The following is a 9524-nucleotide window of genomic DNA, read 5'->3' as shown; positions in this document are numbered from 1 at the left end:
GGTAAAGCAGCAAGCCTAATCCAGGAATAGATTAAAAAAAAAAGAATAGACCTGGAAGATTAACGTAGCTAATAGTATAAAAAGGAAGCGGTGAGGAGGGATGACGATATTATTATTGGTATTAAACCAAACCGGAAATGCTGAGGTTGAGATATTAAGTATGAATTGTATCATACTTAAAAATTTTTTTGAACATTTATTTATTTTTGAGAGAGAGAGACAGAGCATGAGCAGAGGAGGAGGAGAGAGGGAGACCCAGAATCCGAAGCAGTCTGAGCTGTTTGTTAGCACAGAGCCCAACGGGGGGCTCGAGCTCACGAACTGCGAGCTGGTGACCTGAGAGGAAGTCTGGAGCTCAACTGACTGGGCCACCCAGGCGCCCCTGAATCTACAATACTTTTAAGATAAAGTCCTTTAATCTTCTGTGATAATGGCTCCTAGGAGCTTATCTTTCCATCTTCCATAGGCTGACTCCTCTGGTTTCTCTTTAATGTTAGGTTGACATATAGAATTGTCAATATCGGACCCTGTTTTATCTACTAAAAGGTCAGTATCTTATGAACCAACTTGAATGATCATAACCAACAATCTGTTCTTTTCTCAATTTTGGGTCTTTTAAATTCTCCCCCCCCCACAGTAAAGTTTGAACACCATGCTGTACTTATAAAAGTGTGACTAAAATGTAGTGAGTCCTCCTTATTCATTCTATGACCCATTCTAATTTTTCTATAGGCAAGAGATGACAGCAGGATATGCTAAATTTCAAGTCTACTCTGTTCTAATACCATTTTTTGCCATGCACTTCATAAGTTATTTTAAACTTAATAACAACAAACCCTACACCTTATATGCTCTGTAATTTCCCATGGTTAGATTCGATTTCTCATTTTTGAATTTAGAGAATTTAAAAAAATTAAACTACTTGTTTGTAGATATGATCTTCAGCATGTCCTGATTCTTTCATAGCCTTGCTCTCTGAAATAGTAGCCACTAACATCTTTCCATACAACCAACTTAAGTTCACAAATGATTTTAAAATAGTTGAAATGTGGTTAATTTAACAACCCTAACAAACACCGTCTTGCACAGGATATAACTGCATTTACAGCGTTTTCCTAAATATTCTCAAATTTTGTTAGGTTAACAACTCTGTGTTGCACATAGGAAGTGTTATGGGCTGAACTGTGTTCCCTCAGAATTCATATGTTGAAATCCTAAACTCCAGCCCCTCAGAATGTGACTGTATTTGAAACAGGGTTTTTACAGAGGCAATGAAGATAAAATAAGGTCATATGAGTGGACCCTAATCCACTAAGACTGGTGTCCTTTGCTAAGAGATTAGGACACAGACACAGGAGGAAGACCATGTGAAAACACGGAGAGAAGATGAGTACCTGAAGTCAAGAAGAGAGGCCTCAGAAGGGACCAACCCTGCTAACACCTTGATCTTGGACTTGTAGCCTCTAGAAGTATGAGACAATATGTTTCTGTGGTTTACATACCCAGTGTGTAGCACTTTGTTTTGGCAGCCCTCACAACCTAATACAGGAAGCTATATTGTTCACAATACCATGGGTAAACTTTTTTTTTTAACTTTTTAAAAGTTTATTTTGAGAGAGAGCGAGTGTGGGGGAGGAGGGGCAGAGAGAGAGGGAGAGAGAGAATCAGAACTGGTCTCCTCACATTGTCAACATGGAGCTGATGTAGGGCTCGATCTCCCAGACCTTGAGATCATGACCTGAGTTGAAATCAAGAGCCCACCGCTTAACCGACTGAGCCACTCAGGTGCCCCAGATAAATTTTTTTTTTTTAAGATTTTATTTTTAAGTAATTTCTACACCCAACGTGGGGCTCTAACTTACAACCCTGAGATCAACAGCTGCATGCTTTACTGACTGAGTCAGCCCGGAGCCCTTGGATAAACTATTTTATTTCATTTTTCTAATGCTTATTTTTGAGGGAGAGAGAGAGAGACAGCTCGAGCAGGGGAGGGGCAGAGAGGGAGAGAGACACAGAATCCAATGCAGGCCCCAGGCTCCAAGCTGTCAGGACAGAGTCCGATGCAGGGCTCGAACTCACGAACCGTGAGATCATGACCTGAGCCGGCCACGTCAGACGCTCAACCAACCAAGCCACCCAGGCGCCCCTGGATAAACTATTTTAAACCTCGAAACCACATAGCTCATCCAGTGCTTCATAGGGATAAATTTCTCCAAATCATATTCAGGGCTTTGCTGCCAGAGAAAGGAATCGTTTCTGCTCCATTCGTTAAATAGGTGAATAAAATAATAATCAGTCGCAGTAAAGGAAAAGAATACTAAAAGATATTTGGGGTAGGGACAGAGCGGGAAGGAAGACAAGAAGAGTGTTAAGGGGAAAAGAAATCATTTTTTATTGAATCCCCAAAGATAATTTTAAACCAGTCACTTTCCCACTGAAATTCTTCTTGTTATACATGAATTTTGGCCAGAAGTGTTGGTAACAGTGTATCTAAAATATCTAAGTACTTACTATTTTGTTATCAAGAGTGGTGTTAAATTACTCTATTTGTAAAACCGCAGTTGCCCAGCTGGTTTGTAATTCCCTGGGAAGTAAATGCTACACCTTACACCCATCCCGAGTCAGTGAGCATGAACAGAGAGAGCTCATGGTTTAAGAAGAGTTTGCAAACTGCTAATGAAAAGACAAAGTAGAAATGCTATTTATACTATTTAGTTGCACAAATCCACATGGCACTATACATAGAAGACACCCAAATGGATATATATGAAGTAAATCATAAAAATTAACCACTTTGTTTCCGTTAGGTTTCTGTGAGTCTCTACACCCATTTGAGTGTCTTCTATTGTATAGTGTTAATGGACTTCTTTATGTACTTTGTGAACATCTATATATTCTGCATGAAATTGGGATAATAAATGTACCTACCGGAAGCGTAAGAATTAGATGAAATAATTGGCACAATGTCTAGCATTTAGTTAAAACTTGATAAGTATAAGCTATACTTGTAAGAATTATCATCAGGACCCTGATAATGCTTTAAACTGTATAGGCTGGGACTGTTACTGCCCTTTTATCACCCTTTACAGCATTTACTACCCTTTTCAAAATTGGATTGTGAGACTGGACAGAATAGTAACTTGTTTTCTGTATTCAGCCTTTATGCCTTGTGTGAATAAATAAACGTGCGAATCTTCTATGTAGCCCACTTCATTCCTCTCCTGTTGCACGTATGTACTCTGATTTTCCTGCAGAGGGATAAAGCAGGGGAGGTCCTTGAAAAATCTCAATATCAGTGAAAGGCAGAATCTCAAAAGTAACAAAATCCAGTTCCCCAAACTTCTTTTTGTTTGGATAAACTGGTCCCAGGACTGGAACAAATTTTTTTGTTGTTTAATGCCAGACCTGGAAATTGTCAGATGTCCTTCAACAAAAGAGAGGAAGAGAAAAACTCTGGGGTATTTTTGAAAGACTACTATTCAGCAATAAAAAAGGAATAAGTTGGGGCTCCTGGGTGGCTCGGTTGGTTGAGCATCCCATTCTTGGTTTTGACTCAAGTCATGATCCCAGGGTTGTGGGATCGAGCTCCGCGTTGGGCTCTGCACTGAGTATGGAGCCTGTTTGGGATATTCTCTCTCTCTCTCTCTCTCTCTCTCTCTCTTTCTTTCTCTCTCTCTCTCTCTCTGCCTCTCCCTCCCTCAAATTAAAAAAAAAAAAGAATAAGTTATGATACACCCCACAATAGTTCTCAAAAACCATTATGAAAAAGCCAGACACAATAGTGTGTCAGTAGCATGCTATGAAGGTGTACACGCGAGTTGTGTCTTTTCACAATGTCAGTTTTATTCCATCATAAAGCAAGATTAACATAATTACAAAGCAGGTACAGGGTTCCAAACTCAATGACATTTTGCCGTGTGATTAACTTGGCTTCTTACGCAGTACACAGAGCAGAACAGCCAACAGAAGGATGTGGGAAGTTAATGAACCAAATGCAAAGTCAGTCTGTGTGCATACAGTTGAGATAAGGCTTCAGTTTATCTGGGTCAGCTTGTGGCACTTACCGCTTATTCTGTTCAAACTGTCAAGGAGCTCAGTTCTGTTTGGAGATCAATCTGGCAGAGCCTTGGGAGGCAGCTGCCTTGTTCAAGTGATCAGTCATAGAGGGGTCATGTCTGAAATCCTTCCCTTTATAAAGGGATTTAATCAGTCTTGGGGCCCTGCAGACCTCCAATGCTTCTGCTTGTTATCAGTTCTAGGGTGTCAGCTGATGCTGTTCGTGGTGATATCTTATAGCTGCAGTACCCTTAATTGCTTGTGTCATTGCTTGACACAGGCCCCTGCTTGACATGAGTGACTCCATCTTGTTCACTACAGAATGAGTGCTGAATAGTTGCATTTATACGAAGTTTTAGAGCAGGCATAACTAAGCCATGGTGAAGAAATCAGACCAGGGGTTGGATTGACTGAGAAGGGACATGAGAAATTTTTCTGGGGTGATGGGAATGTTCTATATCTTGATCGGAGTGTTGGTTACTTGCGTGCATGTCTTTGTCAAAACCGAACTGTGTATTTCACTGTAGGTAAATTATATCTCAGTAGGACACGTTTTTTTAAAAAATCCAGTATCTTGGGAGAAAAAGACATGGTGAAGTAAGAAGACTTAGCTACAACTGTGAATGCTAGCAGTAACAGCTACATGATACATTGTTGGTATAGCAGCGAACAGTGATATAGTATGTAAATAAAGAGGAATAGAAGAGGGGCGCCTGGGTGGCTCAGTTGGTTAAGTGTCTGACTTTGGCTGTGGTCATGATCTTGTAGTTCCTGAGTTCTAGCCCTGTGTGGGGCTCTGTGCTGACAGCTCAGAGCCTGGAGCCTGCTTTGGATTCTGTGTCTCCCTCTCTCTCCCACCTTCCCCTGCTCACACTGTCTCTCTCAAGAATAAATAAACATTTAAAAAAAAGAGAGAGGAATAGAAGAAAAAGTGTTAAAGAGTGACATTCTTCTTAAAAATTAAATGTTCTCTCACTTCAGTTAGCTTGATTATAATTGTTAAGGATTCCTGATGTTTGTTTTTTGTAGGCTGATGAATTGCTCAGATCCCTGTTGTTCTTTTCTTCTCCCTCATTTCCTTCCATTTATTATGCAGAAGTCACTGTGGAAATCATGTGAGAGCTCTGCCCAAACATAAGTGGCTTGCCGTGGACAAGTTGTTAACCTTAGGACTCGTGTTTTCTTCTTGTGGTAAAACAAGGCATCTAAAGGTTCCCCCAGTCCCTGACATTCACCCTCGCAATTAGATTGTCGGGACTTTGAACTTGGCCCTGGTTAATAACAACATGTTTAGTCAATTAAATCTGAAAAAATAAAGTGTATTTACAAAGTAAATAAGCCAGTTACCTCAACAAAACTGTGTTGTCACTTCCTGCTGCAGGTAGCATGCTTGGTCCTTAGCCTGGTAATGAAGCTTCATTTCTAATGCAGAATATGTTGTAGGAAGGACATTGAAAGTTGACTCCTCCAGGACATCTGGTTGGCTCAGTCAGAAAAGCATGTGACTCTTGATGTTGGGGTCATGAGGTTGAGCCCCATGATGGGTGTAGAGATTACTTAAATAAAAACTTTTTTAAAAAGTTACCTATTCCTTCCTTTAGGCAAGAACATACAGTAAACCAGATATTTAGAAGTCAGTCTTTTATTCTGATTTAAAAAATATTTAATGTTTATTCATTATTTTTGAGAGAGAGAGAGCAGGGGAGGGGCAGAGAGAGAGGGAGACACAGAATCCAAAGAAGGCTCCAGGCTCTGAACTGTCAGCACAGAGCCGGATGCAGGGCTCGAACCCACAGACCGTGAGATCATGAACTGAGCTGAAGTCAGACCCTTAACCAACTGAGCCACCCAGGTGCCCCTATTCTGATTTTAAAAAGAGTAATACACAAGGTTTTGTAGACAATTTGAAAATGCAGGAAACTGTTAAGGAGGAAATAATCACCTTTTAATTTTTTCAGCTTAGGTAATTTGTAACATTTGTATGTGAATTTTTTCCAGGCTCCCCCCCCCATATATCTGTGATATTTTAAATCCTTATAAATATTTCTATTTATAATATTCACATATTTAATAAACATGTAAACAAATATATATCATTAACATTTCCATGTTGTTTTCCTACAAATAACTTTGGATTACTCTATTTTAGTCCAGGGGTTCAGCAACATTTTCCTGTAAAGGACCAAATAGTAAATTTTTTGGGCTTTGCAGGCTATATGGTCTCTGTCACAGCTATACTACTCTGCCCCGGGAGCAGGAAAGCAGCCATAGACAATAAGTAGATGAATGGGCATGGCTATATTTCAATAAAACTTTTCCCATTAAAAAAAAAAAAACAACACAGCAGCTGGGCTTAACCTGAAGGCCATTATTTGCTGATCTCTAGATTAAAAAGAAATCCATTGTTTAGGAATATTTTGAAATTTATCTGACCAACACCCTATTGTCAACACATAGGGGACATCAAGGGTTTTTTGTTTGTTTTTTGTTTTTTGCCATTATGAACAAAACTGATATATACACCTTTATTTCAGTAGGGTAAATATCGAGAAATAGAATTGGTACTATTAGGCTATTGCTACCTAAAACAAAATAACCTCCCCCCCACACACGTATATACTTTGTCTTTCTCCTCTCAGAGATAACCTCTGTTAAGAGAAATATATCCTTTCGGATTTTTTATATGCTTACATGGACTCCCCCTGTTCCATAATTGGCATCATACTAACTCTTTTCACTAACGTGCTCTCTTCACATGCTGGTGTATTTTGAAGATCTTGCCACGTCAGTGAGTATCGATCTGCCGTATTCTTTTTAAATAGCTGTTTGCATTTTATTAAATGGATTTATTCTCTCAGTAAATATTTATTGAGCACTGAGTGTCATGCATTGTTCTCAGCACTGAGAACACTGTGTGACGAAAACAAAGTGCTTGCCCTTCAAGGAGCTTACTTTCTAGTGGAAGGAAGACAGATAAAAGATGAACAAATGTACAGTGTCTGTGGGTGACAAATACCATGGAGGAGATAAAGCACTGGGATTGCTATCTTTGTGTGTGTGTGTGTGTGTGTGTGTGTGTGTGTGTGTGTGTATGAGTGGCTGGGGGCGAAGGGGGGCATTGTTATCTTATACAAGGTATTCAGGGAAACCTTTTTTTTTTTTTTAATATATGAAATTTATTGTCAAATTGGTTTCCATACAACACCCAGCGCTCATCCCAAAAGGTGCCCTCCTCAATACCTATCACTCACCCTCCCCTCCCTCCCACCCCCCATCAACCCTCAGTTTGTTCTCAGTTTTTAACAGTCTCTTATGCTTTGGCTCTCTCCCACTCTAACCTCTTTTTTTTTTTCCTTCCCCTCCCCCATGGGTTTCTGTTAAGTTTCTCAGGATCCACATAAGAGTGAAAACATATGGTATCTGTCTTTCTCTGTATGGCTTATTTCACTTAGCATCACACTCTCCAGTTCCATCCACTTTGCTACAAAGGGCCATATTTCATTTTTTCTCATTGCCACGTAGTATTCCATTGTATATATAAACCACAATTTCTTTATCCATTCATCAGTTGATGGACATTTAGGCTCTTTCCATAATTTGGCTATTGTTGAGAGGGCTGCTATGAACATTGGGGTACAAGTGCCCCTATGCATCAGTACTCCTGTATCCCTTGGATAAATTCCTAGTAGTGCTATTGCTGGGTCATAGGGTAGGTCTATTTTTAATTTTCTGAGGAACCTCCACACTGCTTTCCAGAGCGGCTGCACCAATTTGCATTCCCACCAACAGTGCAAGAGGGTCAGGGAAACCTCTTTTGAATAGATAGCTGATCACCTGCTAGAAGGGTGTAGGTACCTGGGGAAGAGCATGCCAGACAGAAGAAAGGGCAAGTGCAAAGGCTCTGAAGGTAAAGTATGCTGGGGGGTTTCCAGGAACAAGAGGCCATAGGGCCAGAGTGAAGAAGGTAGGGTGGAGAGTAGAAAGAGATAACATCAAAGAGGTAGACTTGTAGGGCATTGTAGAGACTTTGGCTTTTACTCTGAGTGAGATGGTCAACCACAGAAATGCTTTTGAGAAGGAATACCATCATCTGGCTTAGGCTACTCTGTAAAGGGCCAGAAAGTAAGACCATTAAGAATTCAATATAGAATACGTCACACTTTATTAGCCAAATCCTTTGTTAATGAACACTGAGGTTATTTCCAGTTTCTTTCCATTAAAAATGGTGGTGGAATAAATATTAGAGGGGATTGTTTCTTATTTATTGTGGTAAGATTTACATAAAGTTTACCATTGTAATCATTTTAAAGCATATTTTTCAGTGGCATTAAGTACATTCACAATGTTGTATAATTACCGCTGCTGTCTACTTCCGGGACTTCACCATTCCAAATGGAAACCCTGTGCCCATTAAATAATAACTTTCCATCTCCCCTCGCCCCTACTAACTTCTCTACTTTCCTTCTGAATTGCCTATTCAAGGTATGTCATGTAAGTGGAATCATACAATATTTGTCCTTTTGTGCCTCGCTTATTTCACTTAGCATAATGTTTTCAAGGTTCATCCACATTGTATATCAAAATATCCTTCCTTTTTATGGCTGAATAATGTTCCATTGAGTGTATATACTACATTTCCTTTATCAATTCATCCATTGATGGACATTTGGGTCATTTCCACTTTGCACTATTGGGAATAATGCTGCTATGAACATGAGAGTACAGGTATCTGTTGAGCCCCTGCTTTCAATTATTTTGGGTACATATCTAGGGGTGGAATTGCCGAATCATATAGCAACTTTATATGAGGAATCACCAATTTTTTGAGGAATCACCAAACTGTTTTCTACAGAGGCTGTGCCATTTTACATCCCTGTAATACTAGCAGTGACAAGGGTCCCAATTTCTCTACATCCTCATCAACAATTGTTATTTTCTTTTGTTCTTTTTCTTTTCATAATAACCATCTTTTTTTTTCCCATAACAGCCACACTAGTGGGTATAAAGTGGTACCTTGTGGTTTTGATTTACATTTTTCTAAAAATTTTTAATGTTTATTTATTTTTGAGACAGAGAGAGAGAGAGACAGAGAGACAGAGCATGAGTGGGGGAGGGGCAGAGAGAGAGAGGGACACACAGAACTTGAAACAGGCTCCAGGCTCTGAGCTGTCAGCACAGAGCCTGATGTGGGGCTCGAACTCACAGACTGTGAGATCATGACCCGAGCTGAAGCTGGATGCTCAACCGACTGAGCCACCCAGGCACCCCTGATTTACATTTTTCTGATGACTGATACTGCTTTTTTTTTTTTCTGTGCTTATTGGGCATTTGTATATATTCTTTAGAAAACTGTCTATTCAAATCCTTTGCCTACTTGTGAATCAGAATGTTTGTTGTTGAGTTGTAGTTTTTTAAAAAAATTCTTCTTGGGGCCCCTGGGCTGCTTTGCCTTCCTCTCTGTTTTTATC

This window comes from Lynx rufus, unplaced genomic scaffold (genome assembly GCF_022079265.1).
Source record: "Lynx rufus isolate CCGP_SWC_20201006 ecotype Redwood Valley unplaced genomic scaffold, mLynRuf1.p SCAF_3, whole genome shotgun sequence".
NCBI classification, from domain to species: Eukaryota; Metazoa; Chordata; class Mammalia; order Carnivora; family Felidae; genus Lynx; species Lynx rufus.
The sequence above is the reverse complement of the archived record's forward strand: the minus strand, read 5'-3'. Positions refer to the sequence as shown.